The sequence below is a fragment of the Natator depressus genome, chromosome 17 (assembly GCF_965152275.1).
Source record: "Natator depressus isolate rNatDep1 chromosome 17, rNatDep2.hap1, whole genome shotgun sequence".
In the NCBI taxonomy this organism is placed as follows: Eukaryota; Metazoa; Chordata; order Testudines; family Cheloniidae; genus Natator; species Natator depressus.
The window spans coordinates 24,927,222-24,944,206 of NC_134250.1; the positions used below are offsets into that span (position 1 = coordinate 24,927,222).

The window sequence follows — 16,985 nt, forward strand, 5'->3', positions numbered from 1 at the left end:
GCCTAATGATAATATCTTTTCCTCTGTCTCTGCTTTCACAGTGCTGTGCCTGAGGTCCTGAGCACAGTCAGTCTCTTCCATGGCTGTACAGCGGCACTCTGACCCACAGGTGCCGACTCCGTGGGTGCTTGGGGGCTGGAGCACCCACAGAAAAAATAGTGGGTGCTCAACACCCACCAGCCACAGCTGTGTGGCCGCGCCCCCATCAGCTGTTCAGCGACGCTGCTGATCAGCTGTTTGGCATCTGGCGGAAAGTGCTTGAGGGAGGGCAGAGAGCGGTGGGCAGCGGGGGGGCAGAGCGGGGACAGGAAGAGGTGGAGCAAGGGCGGGGCCTTAGGGAAGGGGTGGAGTGGCGACAGGAGGAGCGAGGGCGGGGCCTCAGAGAAAGGGGAGAAGTGAGGGCAGGGCCTTGGGGCAGAGCAAGGGTGGAGCATGCACGGGGACAAATAAAAGTCAGCACCTATGCGCTGACCAGTTGCTTCATAATACCTTTACCAAAGTACCAGGTTGAGACTGTTCCTCCTCCCATGGCATTGTGTGGTACTTAATCCTCAGGCAGCTAGCTTAGTGCTTGCATCTGCTCATAAAGCAGAGCGAGTTAATCATGCCAAAGGTTTTGAATAAAAAGAGCTATGACAATTATATCAGTGAGAAACTAGATCCAGTGATATATGAGGAAGGGATGAATTTAATGATTAAGATACTGAACCAGTTTTAAATGTTTTTCTTTAACAAGAAAGATGAATAAACAGTCTGAACAACTGGAAAGCAAGGGAGCCCCTCTCAGACCAACCATTGATACAGAAAATGAAAGGAAATGAGTATCACACCTGAACACCCAGAGATGGGTAAGATGAGAGGGCATGCATTCTAGGGCTGTGCAGGAACTGGCTAACAGCTCACACTTGCTGCTCTCCCCTTTTTCCCCTATAAGAATGACTTTGCGGACTCTTTCTTGGCTGTCTCATGTGCCTCATTTCACTTTCAGATTCTCTGCCCCCCACCCCAACTCTCAGATCTCTGAGCAACCTCTTATGATGCCCCGTTAGACACTTCTTGGTCCTGCATTATTCTTCTGTTGAGGAATCACAGTCTGAATTAAGGTGTGTTTTTAGGATTCCCCAGCCATTTTAATGCCCCCTCCCATTGCCCCTTAACTCACTAGATTCCTTAATTTGCCAAGATTTGCTTTCCTGAATCTAATCCCCATTTATACTGCTGCCTTCTGCAAACTTATTCTTTGCTAATTATTTAACACTACAGAAGGCTCTGCAGTGCCAGCATTCACACTTTACCACTCACATCTGGGTATTGGCAGCTGGTTAGGCCAAACACTGCTACCTATATGTCTAATCATTTGAATATAGTTTAAAATTTAACTACTCTGTAGGCGATGCCATCTGCATCCGGCTAGATAGCTACCACCTCCTTGCAGCCAGCCAGGCCTGAGCAACCTCCATGCTGGAGCACTGCAACTCATTCTCAGCAGGCCACCTTTGATGACCAATGCAGACTGCAGTGGAGAATCAGAGAGACCAAGCAATGATTCGCTTTCCCTTTTCACAGTTTCCCCAGAGGTCAATATGGCTTATGAAAACTGAACTGCATTGTTTCTGCATCACACATCATCCTCAGCCACACCTGCTCCCCATAACCCATAGCCTGTCCTCATTAGTATAGTGGTAAGTATCCCCGCCTGTCACGCGGGAGACCGGGGTTCGATTCCCCGACGGGGAGGTCGCTCCGCCTTTAGGGGGAGGGATAGCTCAGTGGTTTGAGCATTGCCTTGCTAAACCCAGCGTTGTGAGTTCAATCCTTGAGGGGGCCATTTAGGGATTGGGGGCAAAAATTGGGGATTGGTCCTGCTTTGAGCAGGGGGTTGGACTAGATGACCTCCTGAGGTCCCTTCCAACCCTGACATTCTATGATTCTATGATAACTGTTCCAGGGTTAACATCAGTGCTTCACAATCCAGGTTTTAAGAACAGTGACATAAACTGAGCATTGTCTGCATTAACCATGAAAGATCCGTCTATTATCAGAAATATTCCCCCGTGTAGGTATTTACAGACTGTGCTCAAGTCATTTCTTAACCTCCTCTTGGCCACAGCACTATGAGTCAGTACTATGAGTTCTTGGCACTCTCCTTTGGGCTGTCTGATAGCTGTGAGGGACACAGCAGAGCATGGCACCTTTACATTTCTAGGAGTTCTGCTGGAGACACTAGAATGTGTGCGTTCAGCTTAGTTGCAGTCTATAACAGAGGAGACACACACACATCATGCTCTCTCACTGAGACTCTAGTTTTGTTCGGTTGTGATCTTCCCCCAGTGCCCTCTTAGTCTAAAATAAAGGCATTCGTACCGAAAGTATCTGACTCTTCTGTGATGGAAAACAGCTATTTCAGACCTGGGCTCCAACCTAATCCAAACACTGTACAGTAAAGTGTACTGCTGGAGGGATACATTTCTGTTAAAGGGGACTTCCTTCTCATGAGATATAAAACTACACTGTATTTGATCAGTCTCTGGTAACATTATAGCACAGTGACTGAAAAACAACTTGGAATTCAATGCAGATGGCAGATTTTGAGGACAAACAGTAGGAACAGGTTTCAGAGTGGTAGCCGTTGTTTTTACGGTGGGAATAGTACATAGAGAGAGGCAGAAGACCTGCTGCTGCTGAATGCCTGGAGAAGGAGGTAACACAGGTTCATCAAAAGCAAAATCATAACAGACCACATTACACTCTTTGAGAAAACAACAAGGTTTGTCAAAAAAGGATGCACAACAGGTAGAGACTCTTGGGCTTTATTTGGGCATATAACAGAATTCCACCTAACACCCTCATAGGACCAGTAGGGAGCTATGGATGTGGGGGAACGACTATATGATATAGACAGTTGCTGAAAACGGAATACAGAGAACAGTTCATAAGGAGGTAGGCTGGGAGAAGTTTCCTGATGAGGCCCACTCAGGGGGCAGATCCAGTTCAATTCAATTTGTTCATCACCAACTAGCAGGTTAGAGCAGAGTCTGCTCATCAAATGCACTGAGGATCTCCAGCAGGGAGAGCCCGGCATTCTCTGAGTAAATGATTTAAAGTAGCGCAAGTTGGATTAATTTCCAAAATGGGCTAAAAATCAATCATGGTAGTATTGATAAGAGGCAAATCTAAAGGAGCTTCCATGGAAAGGAATAAGCAAATGCCTACATACAGCCCAAGGGATGCTGGGTCTTCAAAAGAACCACAGAGAAGGGCCTAGGGCTAGAATCAGGGAGAAATCAGACATGCGCCAGCAAGGCAGTGCTGCTGCAAAACATGAGGTCATTAACGCAGAAGAGGCCGCCCCTGAATGGCTGCATTTAATACTGCCATCGCTAGTTCCAGGCCCAAACCAACCCATGCTCCAAGTGAGCGTGAAGAGCCTCCCTTTCCCACGGAAAAAGGGAACAGAAAGCGACAGGGGACATAGATGATGATGAATTTAGCTACCAAGAGAAGGTCTTCAATGTTCCTAAGAAGACAAGCTATCACCAACAGCAACTCCATATTCAGTAGAGTGGAGAGAGAATTCAGCAAGGAACGCAAGGACAACAGGATGGCATGCTGCCTTCCTGGAGCAAAGACACAAAATGCAATTGCGAGATGGGATGGGATTATGAAGCCGGCAGGCAAGTCTCCATGGATGGCACTGCATGGAACTATGCTTATTATCAAAGACTGCAGGAATCTTGAAGAGAGCTGAAGAACTGGAAAATCCAAGTGATCTCTCAGACAGCCTTCCAGTCCCATGAGTGAGCGAAGGCAGAAAATACCAGACGTGAACCACTGACTGTGTGAATTCAAAGGTTTTGGTTTTGCTGAACATTGGGCCACAATCAACTGGGAGATGGGGCTGTACGAACGGGACTGCCTGCACCTCACAGATATGGGGGGGAGGGGGAGCTAATCATCTTAGTTGGAAACTAGCTGGAGCAATCAGGAGGGTGTTTAACTTATAATGCAAATGGAGGGTGCTAAGGGGACAAATATGGTACAAATTCAGAACACATTGAACTGATGTGGCAAAGAATGTGAAAAGAAGAAATTTTCCAATTGTTTATATACCAATGCTAGGAGTCTGGGTGAGAAGCAAGAGGAACTGAAAAATTCTCATTGACATAACTGGAGGGATGATTCACACAACTGCAGTGGTAATATCACTAGTTATAATAACCTGTTCAGGAAGAGCACAGTGAATAAAAGAGGTGAGAGGTTAGCCCTCTACATTAAAGACACAATTAGCTGTTTTAGAGTTAATGATTACTCAGAATTGCAAGGTCTTGAATGCACATGGATCAATATGCAAACTGCACCCAGGACGTGGGGGTCTGTTACAGACCATCAAATCAAACCAGAAAAGAGGATGAGTTGCTCCACACACACCTGTCTGCAATGAGTGGAAAGACAAAGATGTTGGTGTAGGGACTTTAATTTGGGAGACATATGCTGGAGGCCTCCTGCAACCAGTTCTAGACCTAGAACCAGTCCTTTTGGAACCCCATGAGAAAAACCACAATTCAATGAAGAGTCCCCATTGATGACTACTTTTTGAGATATGTCAAGTATCCAGGTCTTCATCTGTTTAACATGTGCTCTACTGATGTTGTATAGTGCTAATTTTTAAAATCAGAATGTCACATGGTACTAAGTAAAATCCTTTACAAAAGTCTAATTATATTACATTTACACAGTTATCTATATCAATCGAACATGTAATCTCATCAAAGAATGAAATCAGATTTGTTTGAAAAGACATTTTCCATAAAACCTTGTTGACTGGCGTTAATTATATTCCCATCCTTTCATTTGTTATTAACTGAATCCTGTACCAGCTTTTCCATTACTTTGTCTGGGATTCATGTCAGGCTAACTAGCCTACAATTAACCCGGTCACCCCGCTTGAGTTTTTTGACTGTTGGCACTACATTAGTAAGGCTGTGATTATGTCCCGGAGGTCATGGAAGTCACAGAATCCATGACTTCCATTGACCTCCATGACATTTTCTGCCCCGCGGGTGGTAGGGGGACCCCTGCCAGCTGCCCAGCCACAGGGGAGGGGGAACATCCTGCAACTTCCCAGCCGCAGTGGGCAGCAAGGACTCCCTGCAGCTGCCCTGCTGCAGCGGGCGGCGGTTAGTGGCTGAGGGCTCCTGCAGCTCCCAGCTGCCCCAGGGTGAAGGGACCCCACAGCAGCCCAGCCCGGCAGGCAGAGAGACCGTGGAGCTCCCACGCACCGCAGCAGTTGGGGACCTAGGAGCCCCAGCAGGGGTGGGTGCTGAACCCACCAACCCCTTTTGTCGGGGATATTTCTAATGAAAGTCAGGGACAGGTCACGGGCTTCCGTGAATTTCTGTTTATTGCCTGTGACCTGTCCCTGACTTTCACTAGAAATGTCCGTGACAAAAACGTAACCTTATACATTAGCACTCTTTCAGTCTTCTGGAATTTCCCCACTATTCCAAGATGCATTCAAAATTAACAGCAGTGGCCAGAGATCTCCTCAGCCAACTTCTTTAGGGTTCTTGCGTGCAAGGTAACCAGGCCTGCTGATTTAAAAATGTTTTCTAAATGGATGCTAACATTTTCCTTAGTTACGAATGGACTAGAAAATACTTCATCATTCTCATGTGACGTGAGTACCACAGCTACCAGCAACTCAAGGGATCTAAAAGCAGCTCTTCTGTTTGGGTGGTCTATCAAGTGGCTCAGATACCCGGCAGAGACCAATGTCCGAAATTTTTGGGGAAGATATAAAAGCTGCACAGTGGGCCTATGTGCCTGTTTATCTCTAAAGCACTATGCATGCCCACGGCACTGCAGAATTAGGAAATAACCTGACTCTGCAATAAAATGCAAATGGCCGCAAATTTTTTCCTGGTTCCAGAAGCACTAGGATTGGCAGCCCTATTTCTGAAGAACTTCACTTTTAGGACCTATTATTTCGCCATACGTTTCCGAAGCTTTCACTGTAAAACATTGTCTGGATTATTAACAAAGTCAAAGGCTAGTTCAGTATGCCCTTGGTATTGGATTAGACATATGTGGCTGATAAGAACTGGAGTAGTTTCCCCTGCACACCTCACACAGCTAGTACCTTATTCAGGTCAAACAGATTTTTTCTGTAAGCATTAATTATTTCACATTTTACCAGATGCAAAAAACAGTCTGCAAATTAGTTGCTGATGTTCCTTGTGCAGCTTCCCAGCTAGGAAGGTATCTCCTTTCTACCAGTACAAACAGGTAAGATCTCCTGCCCCTAGGCTGAGCTACCTTGTGCTCCCTGCTCCTGGCTTGTGCAGCAGTGCCCTGGATGTGCCACTGGCTGACCTGCACCGCACAAGTACAGCTGGTATTTCGTAGCCTATGTTCCACACTGCCTGTGGGAAAGCAAGGCACAAAGGCTAGGAGGCTTGTTCCCCATGGCTTAGGCTGCATCCTAACACGTGTCCTTAGCAATATAACAATATGTAGCTCTTATATCGTGCTTTGCCCCGTAGCTCTCTAAATGTTTTCAAAGGAGGGTAGCATCATTGCTCCCATTTTATAGATGGGGAAACTGAGGCACAGAGAGGCAGTGACTTGCCTAAAGTCACCCAGCAGGCCAGTGGCAGAGCCAGAAATGCAACCCAGGTATCCTGAGCCCCAGTCCAGTGCTCTGTCCACTAAGCCACACAGTGTCAGCACCACCAGCAAAGCATATTCATATTGGAAAGTAACAGGACAGGGTGATGAGAAGACTTGAAAGAGTCTTTGAAGAGGGACTTTCCACTAAGGAAAAAAGCCAGAGATGTCCCACTACACACATCAATCCATTTGCCTCCCTGATAGCTTCGAACTACCTTTCCTCTCCCTTGACCCCATGCTTTCTGTTTATCATCTGTGTGATGGTAGCGCCTAGCGATTCCGGCTGAGATCAGGGCCTGTTGAGCAAGGTCCTCTGCATACACAAACTAAGAAACCCCCCATGCCCCAGAGAGCTTACCGTCTAACCAGACAAACCCGGGAACTGAGACAGCAGCACAAAGAGCGATAGCCTGCAGCCTCAGGTTAGTGCCACAGTGTTTTTCATTTGTTTGGTTTTCACACTCTGGGGGTGGGTTGCTGTAAAGGATATTTTTGTGTATTGTAACTGTGTAACATGGTGAGGGGCTGAGGGGATGGTGTCTAAAAGGGACGGGGAGGGAGGGCAGCTGGGGTGAGACTGCAGGCAAGAGACAGCCAGGGAGAGAGGGGAGGGAACTGAGGTCACCAGCCAATCAGCAGAGGAGAAAGACAATCACAGGGACACCTGCCGAAGGATGACATCATTGGTCAGCTGCTGCTGGGTCTGTTCCTGTCGCAAACACTCAGCTTCACAGCTCCTACCAGGCTGCCCCAGGCTGGGAACAGACTCTCACTTCCCATCTGCCGAGCCCAGCCCCGCTTCAAATCCCTTCCTACAGTCTCCCTTTCATAGAATCATCAAAGATTAGGGTTGGAAGAGACCTCAGGAGATCATCTAGTCCAATCCCCTGCTCAAAGCAGGACCAACCCCAACTAAATCAAAATCATTGTTCCCATTTGCCAGGACTCCCTCCAGCTTGTTCTCCTCCCCAGCGCTACAGTTCTGCAGCTCACCACTCCCACCAGGAGCTCTCCAGTCAGGGGCCCCACCTTGCTCTGTATTCGTAAAGCACTCTGTAGATTTACAGTAATTTCAACAGTCATTATCCTATGGTTACCAACTGCCTAAGTCATTGATCCTTCCACAGATTAGTTCCACGCCACCCTGCTCTCCCTCTCCTCTGGTCCTGCAGTGAAACTACTGGGCCAACTTTTGGCAGGTGCCTGGAAATTGACTTAATGAACATCCCTCCCCACCCAAAAAGCAGTGTCCACGAATGTCAAGTGACCTGGGCAGGGGGGGTTTCAACTCCCTCTGCAGTGGTGGGGGCACATATCACTTGCTAGGATCGCCCTGGTGCATCTCACTAAATCCATTCCCAGTGCAGGGGCTTCTCACACTGGTGCACTTCAGTCCCTCCTGTTCTCTGCCTGTGGCACACAACAGTGTAGTCTGGATGGTGTCAGACTTTGGTCTAATTCTGGGTGTTGGCTCGGGGTTCAGGTGGCTGGGTGGCGCTGGTGGCCTGTGATATACAGAAGTCAGACTAGGCAATCTAACCTGAGACTCTGTGACTGCATCCATCCATCCATCTGTACTCTGGACAACGCCAGTCCTGTGCTTAGTAGGAACTGATTGGGAGTGGGGCTCAGAACAGGAGGAGTGTGTGCAGAGGCTGCTGGAGGGTCAGGTCAGGAAACATGTGTACATAACTTGTGGGTCAGGAGCCCAAGGGCACACAATACTGGGCCATGACTCCTTAGGGGAGGCAACCAGAAAAGCCTCTCTGCAACACTTTGGAGAAGCCGGAATAGTGTCAACCGGATTCTAGTGAGAGACCAGCAAGTGCCCCAGAAAAGCCCAGTTCCCTCAAGCACATCCACGTCCTCCAACAACCTTCAGATGAATGTGGAAATACAGACCTGCTCCTATTTCTTCTGCTGCTCAGCAAATCAGTGAAACAACTGCAAAGAGACCCCTGAATAAGGCTGGAAGGTGTAAATTTTTCACTGCGAGGGTAATTAACCATTGGAACAATTTACCAAGGGTCATGGTGGACTCTCCACCACTGACAATTCTTAACTCAAGATTGGATGTTTTTCTATCAGATATGCTCCCGGAATCATTGTGGGGCAGGTCTCTGGCCTGTGTCATGCAGGAGGTCAGACTAGATGATCACAATGGTCCCGTCTGGCCTTGGAATCTGTGAGGAGTTTCATTTTGTGAATTTAGTTCCCCCTGTATAGTTCAGTTAGGGGAGACTTTACTTTTGAGATGCTGTAATTGTGCTTGATACATGAACATTCAAACTTTGTAACGGGAGAACGAGGACGGGCAGGGGTAAGGGGCACAGATTCATTCAAGCGGGAAATACTCGGGAGTATTTCTCAAATGGACACTTTCAGCAGTGCCCCCAGGTCACAGGTCAAAGCCAGCCGGCAGACCCTCAGCTGGTGCAGACTGTTATAGCTCTGGGAAGTCGATGGAGCTGTGACAATTTACACCCACTGCCTGTCGATGTGCTTTTATACAGAATATTTGACACACACACAAAAACCACACTGTGAAGACAGCAGAAAACAGCAAGTTCCCAGAGGTCTGAGAGGGCCCTGTGTTGTATGTGTAATGCAAATTTCTTCCAAAAGCTCAAAGCTCTCTTCCACAAGCGCTTCAGTTTTATGCAGTCACTGCTGTAGCTATTAAACCACAACAATGCAACCCACAAATGCAGGGAGAGTCCGGTGTAGCCGTGGTATCATCCAGTTGTCTCATAGTGCTTAGGTTCTGCAGCTACCCGGGCTGAACCAGTGCAGGTGCAGAAGTATCCAAAAATTAGGAATCTCATCCAAGCTTCATCCCAACTTCCTTTCAGGCTGAACATGGCCTGTGTCTGGAAGGCATGGAATGGAAGGCTTGAGAACGCGAGAGCGGGGGTGACAAAACACCTGGACATTTTTGAACCTCAGAGAAAAAAAGAAGCAAAGGTTTGGTGTTTGGGTGATGTCTGGGTAGTTCTCAATGGAAACTACCTCATCCATCTTGGGGCTGTATCTATTGTACTACAGGGAACATCACACACTATTCAGAGGCCTTCACAGTAGCCAGAGATAGGGTCAATTTCGAGAAGGAGAGCTCTGGATTTCTTTCAACTGCAGTGGGTGTATATGTACCTTGTACTGTTCCCTGCTCCACGTACTGTCATGCAGGGAGTGTGAATGGATGGCCGAATGAACCACTGCTTATTACACTGATCATAATTGTCTGACCTATTTTGTGTTGCCCCATCTGTTTGTGGTATGTCTCTATTGTCACTTGCATTTTGATTACAAACTCCCTGGGGCAAGGGCCAACTTTTCATTATTTGGGAGGAGCATGGCTCGCACACTGGGGCCCTAGTCCTGGATTGAGGCCTCTGTGCACTGCCTCAGTACAAATAATTAGCCCCAGTGCAAGTTACTCAGGGTTAAGGCTATGATTTAGTCACAGGTATTTTTAGTAAAAGTCATGGACAGGTCACGGCCCCATGACCTGTCCATGACATATACTAAAAATACCTGTGATTAAATCTTTGGGGAGGGCGCTGGGGATTTGTGGGGGAGCTTCTGCTGGTGGGGGCGCCTGTGACCAGTGGAACCAGCTGCCAGGGGTCATGGTCCACAGCTGTTCTGGCCGGCCGCCCGGGGACTGCTGCCAGGGCCAGTGAACTGCGGCTGCTCCAGCCACCCCGGGGCTGGTGACTGCAACTGATCTGGCCTGCTGCCTAGGGACCGCTGCCTGGGGCCACCAGGGCAGCGGCTGGTGTGGCTCTCCCAGGGGCCACCTGAGAAGCTGGTCCCGGAGCCAGCTGGTTGGGTGGCCCTGGGGTCAGCTACACTGGCCCTTGCAGAAGTCACAGAGCCCATCACTGGCCCATGAGAGTCACGGAGGTTGTGTTAAGTCACGGAATCCATGACTTCTGCGACCTCCGAGACAAACACGGAGCCCTACTTGTGGTCACTCAGGCTAGATGGAAATCTGTACTGCAGACAGAAGGAAAGGTCAGCATGGTCTCCTAGAGGCAGCTGCAGACTAGCCTGTCCCTTGAATCACCTTTTTGCCAGGTTCATATCACTAGCTCTTTCTTCCTGATTCATTTACTCCAAGCCTCGGAAGAGGAGCACACTATATTGCATGCATAATTCCTAATGTAGCCAACTCACAGACTCATAGACTTTAAGGTCAGAAAGGACCATTGTGATCATCTAGTCTGACCTCCTGCACATTGCAGACCACAGACCCTCACCCACCCACTCCTGCATAGACCTCTGACTGAAGTCCTCAAATCACAGGTTAGAGACTAGAGACTTCCCCATTTACACTAGTTTAAATCTGCAAGTGACCTGTGCCCCATGCTGCAGAAGAAGGTGAAAAAACCCCAATCTGACCCAGGGGAAAATTCTTTTCCGACCCCAAATATGATGATTAGTTAGACCCTGAGTATGTGGGCAAGACCCACCAGGCAGATACCTGGGAAAGAATTTTCTGTAGTAACTCAGAGCCCTACCCATCTCCAGCCGTTGGGGATTTTTGCAACTGGCACTCGTTGATGGGCCACTTGCCATTGTAGGCAGTCCTGTCATACCATCCCCTCCATAAACTTATCAAGCTCAAACTTGAAGCCAGTTAGGTTTTTTTGCCCCCACTGCTCCCCTTGGAAGGCTTCTGCAAAGAGAAATACATCCTGTCCTCATCCTGTGATATTAGAATTGAAGCCAGAAGCCAGGAGTGTGGTCTTTTATTTCCATTTTACATTGGCCCACCTTGATTATCATACACATTGTGAAGAGAGTGGTCACTTTGGATGGGCTATTACCAGCAAGAGAGTGAGTTTGTCTGTGGGGGGGCGGAGGGTGAGAAAACCTGGATTTGTGCTGGAAATGGCCCAACTTGATGATCACTTTAGATAAGCTATTACCAGCAGGAGAGTGGGGTGGGAGGAGGTATTGTTTCATGGTGTCTGTGTATATAATGTCTTCTGCAATTTCCACAGTATGCATCCAATGAAGTGAGCTGTAGCTCACGAAAGCTCATGCTCAAATAAATTGGTTAGTCTCTAAGGTGCCACAAGTCCTCCTTTTCTTTTTGCGAATACAGACTAACACGGCTGTTACTCTGAAACCTGTCATTTTACATTAGAAGCACATATCTAATTTATTATCCAATATCCACCCAGGTTGGTCCTGGCAATAATAATCTTGGAATGACATTTCCTCCCCCAAAGAGTGTACTTTCCCCAGTATATGGTGGTGGAGGAGATGTCAAGAGTGCAAGCAGGGATTCCATTCCTCTACCCATTCACTAGGACAGCCAATTTGGGAAGCCACAAGAGGAGCTAAATTTTAATACTATTCCATCAGCTGGGCAAAGGGCAGTCAACTGCCCAAAAGATACCACAGTTCCCCTCAGACTCTTTGCAGACTGGATGTGCACTTAACTTTTATTCAGTGCACACACACACCTGAGCAGAAAGGAGCAAATTCAATCATCAAAAATATTCCCTTCCTAAAATGCACAAAGTGAATAATCCCAGCACCAGCCTCTGTTTCTACTCCCTTGCATGACAACCCTGGTCCAGTGCATTTCTTAACTTGGTGCTTGCCCAGAAAAACTGAGTTAGTGTTTGGATATTCGTATCCCTCTCCCTTTGAAAGGAGACTTCTCTCCAAATGTTGGCATCTCTTCTTCCTCCCAAAGCCTCCCTGCTGTGCTGGAAACAAAACGAAAAAGGGATGGACTCAGGAGACAGCATAAGCTCTGATTTCTCACCAGCTGCTTTTTGTCCTAGCACACCAGTTTTACATCACCCCAGAAGAATCAGCCGAGCTAAAAAGACAACCCTCCAACACAAAGCTTTTGCAGAGAAAATGCAGCTGACTTAATCTAGTGGTCTCACTGGAGCCAAGAAGAGTGCTAACGTACCAGAAGTAATTCCAATACAACATAAACAAAGCCACCAGAAAAGAAGAAAAGCAAAGAGAAAGTTTTAATTAATCCCCATAGTTCTGGCGAGTTTCCTCCACTTCACCTTTGACCCAGGAAGTTGTGAGTGGCATTTTCAGTTTTCTGTCCATCTTCAGTCCATTTCAGTTAATGAGAGAGACAGCAGCTGCGCTGTCTTCCCAGTACTTTACTTTCTCATTCTCTCTAATGATCTCCACACACATCAAGCTGAACCATCCCTCTTCCGCGCTGCTAGATTTCACAGTGGGCTAGCTCCTTCTTGAACTCAGACGTCTCTTTGTGAGGTTTAGACCTTACTTTCCCAATCCATTTTTGCAGGTATGATTTAAGAAGGCACTTAATTCAAGAGATTAAAGATCAATAATCCTCTGAAGTGGAAATTAAGTCTTGAAGATAAAACCAGTGAACTCTAAATCCTTCAGTGCTACTGCTCCATCAGTAAGTAACACCCCAGCTGTTTATTATGGGTTTTTTAAAATATTAATGTAACTTTGAACCTTTTAAGATTGCAGTGAAAAGCCAAGTAATATTTAAAGCATCAAATCACAGACATGGAATGAATGATGATTTCATGTTTAAAAGGCATTAGGGAAGGGCTGCAATGGAGAAAAGATTTGAGTCTGTACTTAACAGCCTTTTCCATTTTTAATTATTTTCCATCAAAAGTTCCCTCCAAAGCTACTCTGTGGGTGGCTCTGATTAGAGAGATCGGGGAGAAGAGGTTTCAGCACTTTCACCACCACTTGGAATGCTGCAGAAAGGGAAAGGTTTTAAGTAGGTTCAGTCTAACACTCCTGTTTCACACGGGGGACAGTATGGTTACAGCTGTGACAACGCTCTTTAATAAAGCTGCCTTTGATAGTAACAATCTCACTATCACTCATTCGCACCTCCCATTTTTGGAGATAGTTAATCAAAAAGGAGAGTAGAAACAGCACCAGTCGTATCTTGATTTCATGAATATCGGATCCCTCACAGCCTGGGTGCTGATGTGGGCAGAATACAGAGACTGTCATCTGTGGCTGAGGATTTCTTTGTAGTAATGATGATAGTTCGCCAAAGAGCGGTAATAGCCACTTACTCTTCCTCCCCAAGAGCATGCCATGTGGGATCCCTAGCAGCCCACCCTGCTGCCCCTCTAATTGAGTGTGTAGGGAGAGAGTGAGATGTTTAGGGCTGCACTTGTCACCATTATAAGCAATCAACAGATCAACATCTCCATTTTGTTGAAACCAAATACTGTGGTCTCTGTGCTCTACCGATGATGGGGCAGCAGATGGGAGAAATCCAACTGAGCCTCAATCCAGATAAGACAGAAGGGATAGGGATATGGACCTTAAGGGAAGCACCTCACGGAAAGGCCTGTCTGCAAACATCGGTCTTGGAATCATCTTGGATCCATCCCTGCTGCCCCTGGATTAGCAGCTGTGTGAAGTGCATTTCCCTTCTATAGTTCACCACTAGTCACAGCTTCTGGGCCAGATTGGGGAGGAGGTGCGGTTTCCTGTCAAGCTCTGCCAGAGTAGCTGGCTGTATCTAACAAGACAATCATCAGTCACATAAGTAACAATGCTGATATTTACATCACTGCCACTGGGCTGCAAAATTAATCCTGCCCTGAGATGAATGGGGAAAAGTCACCCTTCTCTAACGATCACATGAATACACTAAAATAATAAATACATCTGCTTGAGTCCTCCCCTGCTAACCTGATCTTAGTTCCTTCAGCAACTCATTTGTTGATACCTATAATTTTGTCTTTTCAATGCATTGATCATTAACTTCTCTCTACAGTCTGATACCTCCTCCCACCACCCACTCACCATAAACACTTACTACTTATTTATGTACTTAGATGACACTCATCACCATAATATCCGTGCAAATACGCAAATAATAAACTAACGTGGTTTAATCCAATTCCCTCCTTTCATCCTATGAAATCTGTTGTCTGTCTCTTCCTTTTTTTTCTTCTTTGAGTCCTTAGCGAACTTGAAACCAGTTGAAGTCTGGAGAGATACTGGCATATTCGGATAAGTAGAAATCACAGATCAAGGTCTACCATACCTCCTTCCACAGCGTGAAGACCCAGTTTCTCATTTATCATCATTCAGAGTGATAGCACCTGTTGTGAATGAATTTCTCCATCATTGGCACCCCAGCACGTCTCACTCCATCCCTCTCTCCTCCGAGCACTATTCAAAATTTACTACTTTATCATCTGTGAAGATCAAAGATACAAAATGCTATGGCTGCCTCCAGTCCATATTCTCCCTTGAACCCCCTGCAGCCTGTATCTTCTTTCACCTCTTTCTCACTCTATTAAAAGATTCTGCAATCGTCACTTTACTCATACCTCTCAATCTGCAAGCCTGCCAGTATATGACACTAACAATCCAAATGCGTGACAAGTGACCAAAAGGGGAACAGCTGGGTTGTTGCACGTTAAGCCATAATTAACAGACTACATTTTTAATTAGAGAGAACCTGGTAAGGATTTTTCTCGCTGTGAATTAAATACAAAGAAAACTTGAAAATTAAATTCTGTCTTGTACAACCATAGGAACCCGAGACATTGTCATCAGCAGGGGTTGAATCTTGGACCTTCAGGCTCTCAGAACAGATCTCTTCCACTTGGGAGGAAGGCTTAGCTGTTATCCTCTAGGTGGACTAACTAGAAGAGGGGGCATGCCACACATTTTGCCAGTGGACAACAAAACTATTCGCTAATCAGCAGTAGAATGGGGGAGATCAGGAGTCCTGGGATATCGTCCTGGCTCTGGGTGAGGAGAGTGGTCACAGAACTGGTTACAGACAGAAAAGTCAAGCCCAGAGGTTTGGCACATTCATATTGAGAGGCTGAGCAGCTCAGACCTGGATCTCACATACCTGCGGTCTGATTCCAATCCCAGCTCTGCCAAGAGGTGCCTTGTGCAACCTCTGTTAACTTATTTGTAAAATGGGGGTATGATACTCAACTGCCTTCTAAGGTAGAGTGCGAGCCTTTGCTCAATTTTAGGGTGTCTAAAGTGTATAGAAATATAAAGAACAGTCAGTGACGGTGAGATCAGAATGCATGGTCTCACTCCCAGCTCAGTGCATCTTTCTGAATAGTCAGGGTATCCCAGAGGAGACGGTCACCCTCTTGCTCTCGCTCATATCCACAGAACACTGCTTGACAGGGCTGCACTGTGTAACGGGAAGCCCAATTCAGCTAACACACCGAACAACCTACAAAATCCACAACACCTGAGAGCTCTGAACTTATTCAGGTACAAAAAGAACCGCCCCTCTTTGAAACCCTTTGCAAGCTGAGATGGCATTTCTTTATTCTTTGCCTTTGTCCCTTATTTCGCTGCCATTCTCAGCCACTCTTTCCAAACCTGCTGCCCACCATCGCCTCTCTTCTTACCAGCCTGTACATGATTAATTCTTACTTGCTGCTGAGTTCTACCACCAAGAGCAGCAAGCTAATACTAAACACCTACATAATCCACTATTGCAAACAAGAGCTTAATCCGCATGGTCCAGCAGGTAGGGCACTGGAGTGGGACTCGAGGAAAAAGGTATTCAATTCCAGGCTTGGACACACACTGTCGCCTTGGGCCAGTCACTTCCCAACCTGTAAGCTAGGAATAATGATACATTACTTACCTTCCTTTTAAAGTGCTTTGAGATCTACAAATGAAGAGTACTACACAGGTGTTGTTATTTACCAGCTATAGAAATCAGACAGACAATCTAAGTAGGCAGCTAACAGAGAAACACAATAATGGACCACACTTTATATTAAGGGTATATCTATGAACAGTTTATAAAGTGTTAATAAATTATTAATATATATTAGAAGCATGTTACACGAGTAGTATGTGTTCTAGATGGTTAAAAGCACTTCAGTAGAAGATGTTCTAGATGGTTATAAGCAACCTATTAACCTGTTGGACTCGATAAGAATTGATTAAGTGTTAATAAAACTGTTTATTAATCAGTTATTAACCCTTTATATACTCTTTACATTAGGATACATTTATAAAGTGTGACAGAGTTTCACATAATTAATGAGAAATTCAGGGTCCAGCTCCAGGCAGGAAACCAACTCATGGCTATCCTAATTAGCTTCTCTCACTCAAGCAATAATTCTAACCTGCTCCAACAACAACTGCATGGGTGAAACCATACAATCACTGCACTCTTTAATGAACTCACATAGAAAAGCAACAGAAAAAAGCACCCTATCACCCGTGGGTGAACACTTTTCACAAAGCATTTATTCCATCTCTGGACTCTCAGGCCTTGTCCTCAAAGAAAACCTTCAAAAGACGAGCCTGGGAAATGA

The 16,985-nt window shown here is 46.3% G+C and overlaps 1 protein-coding gene and 1 non-coding gene across 4 annotated transcripts in view; one reads left to right on the forward strand and one right to left on the reverse strand.

Moving 5' to 3' along the window:
• The window catches only part of STX1A (syntaxin 1A), a 323,436-nt gene that overhangs the window by 164,257 nt on the left and 142,194 nt on the right, over positions 1-16,985 (reverse strand). The window lies entirely within an intron of this gene.
• On the forward strand, positions 1,666-1,737 carry TRNAD-GUC (transfer RNA aspartic acid (anticodon GUC)). The gene has a single exon. It is a non-coding gene; the product is annotated as a tRNA-Asp (tRNA).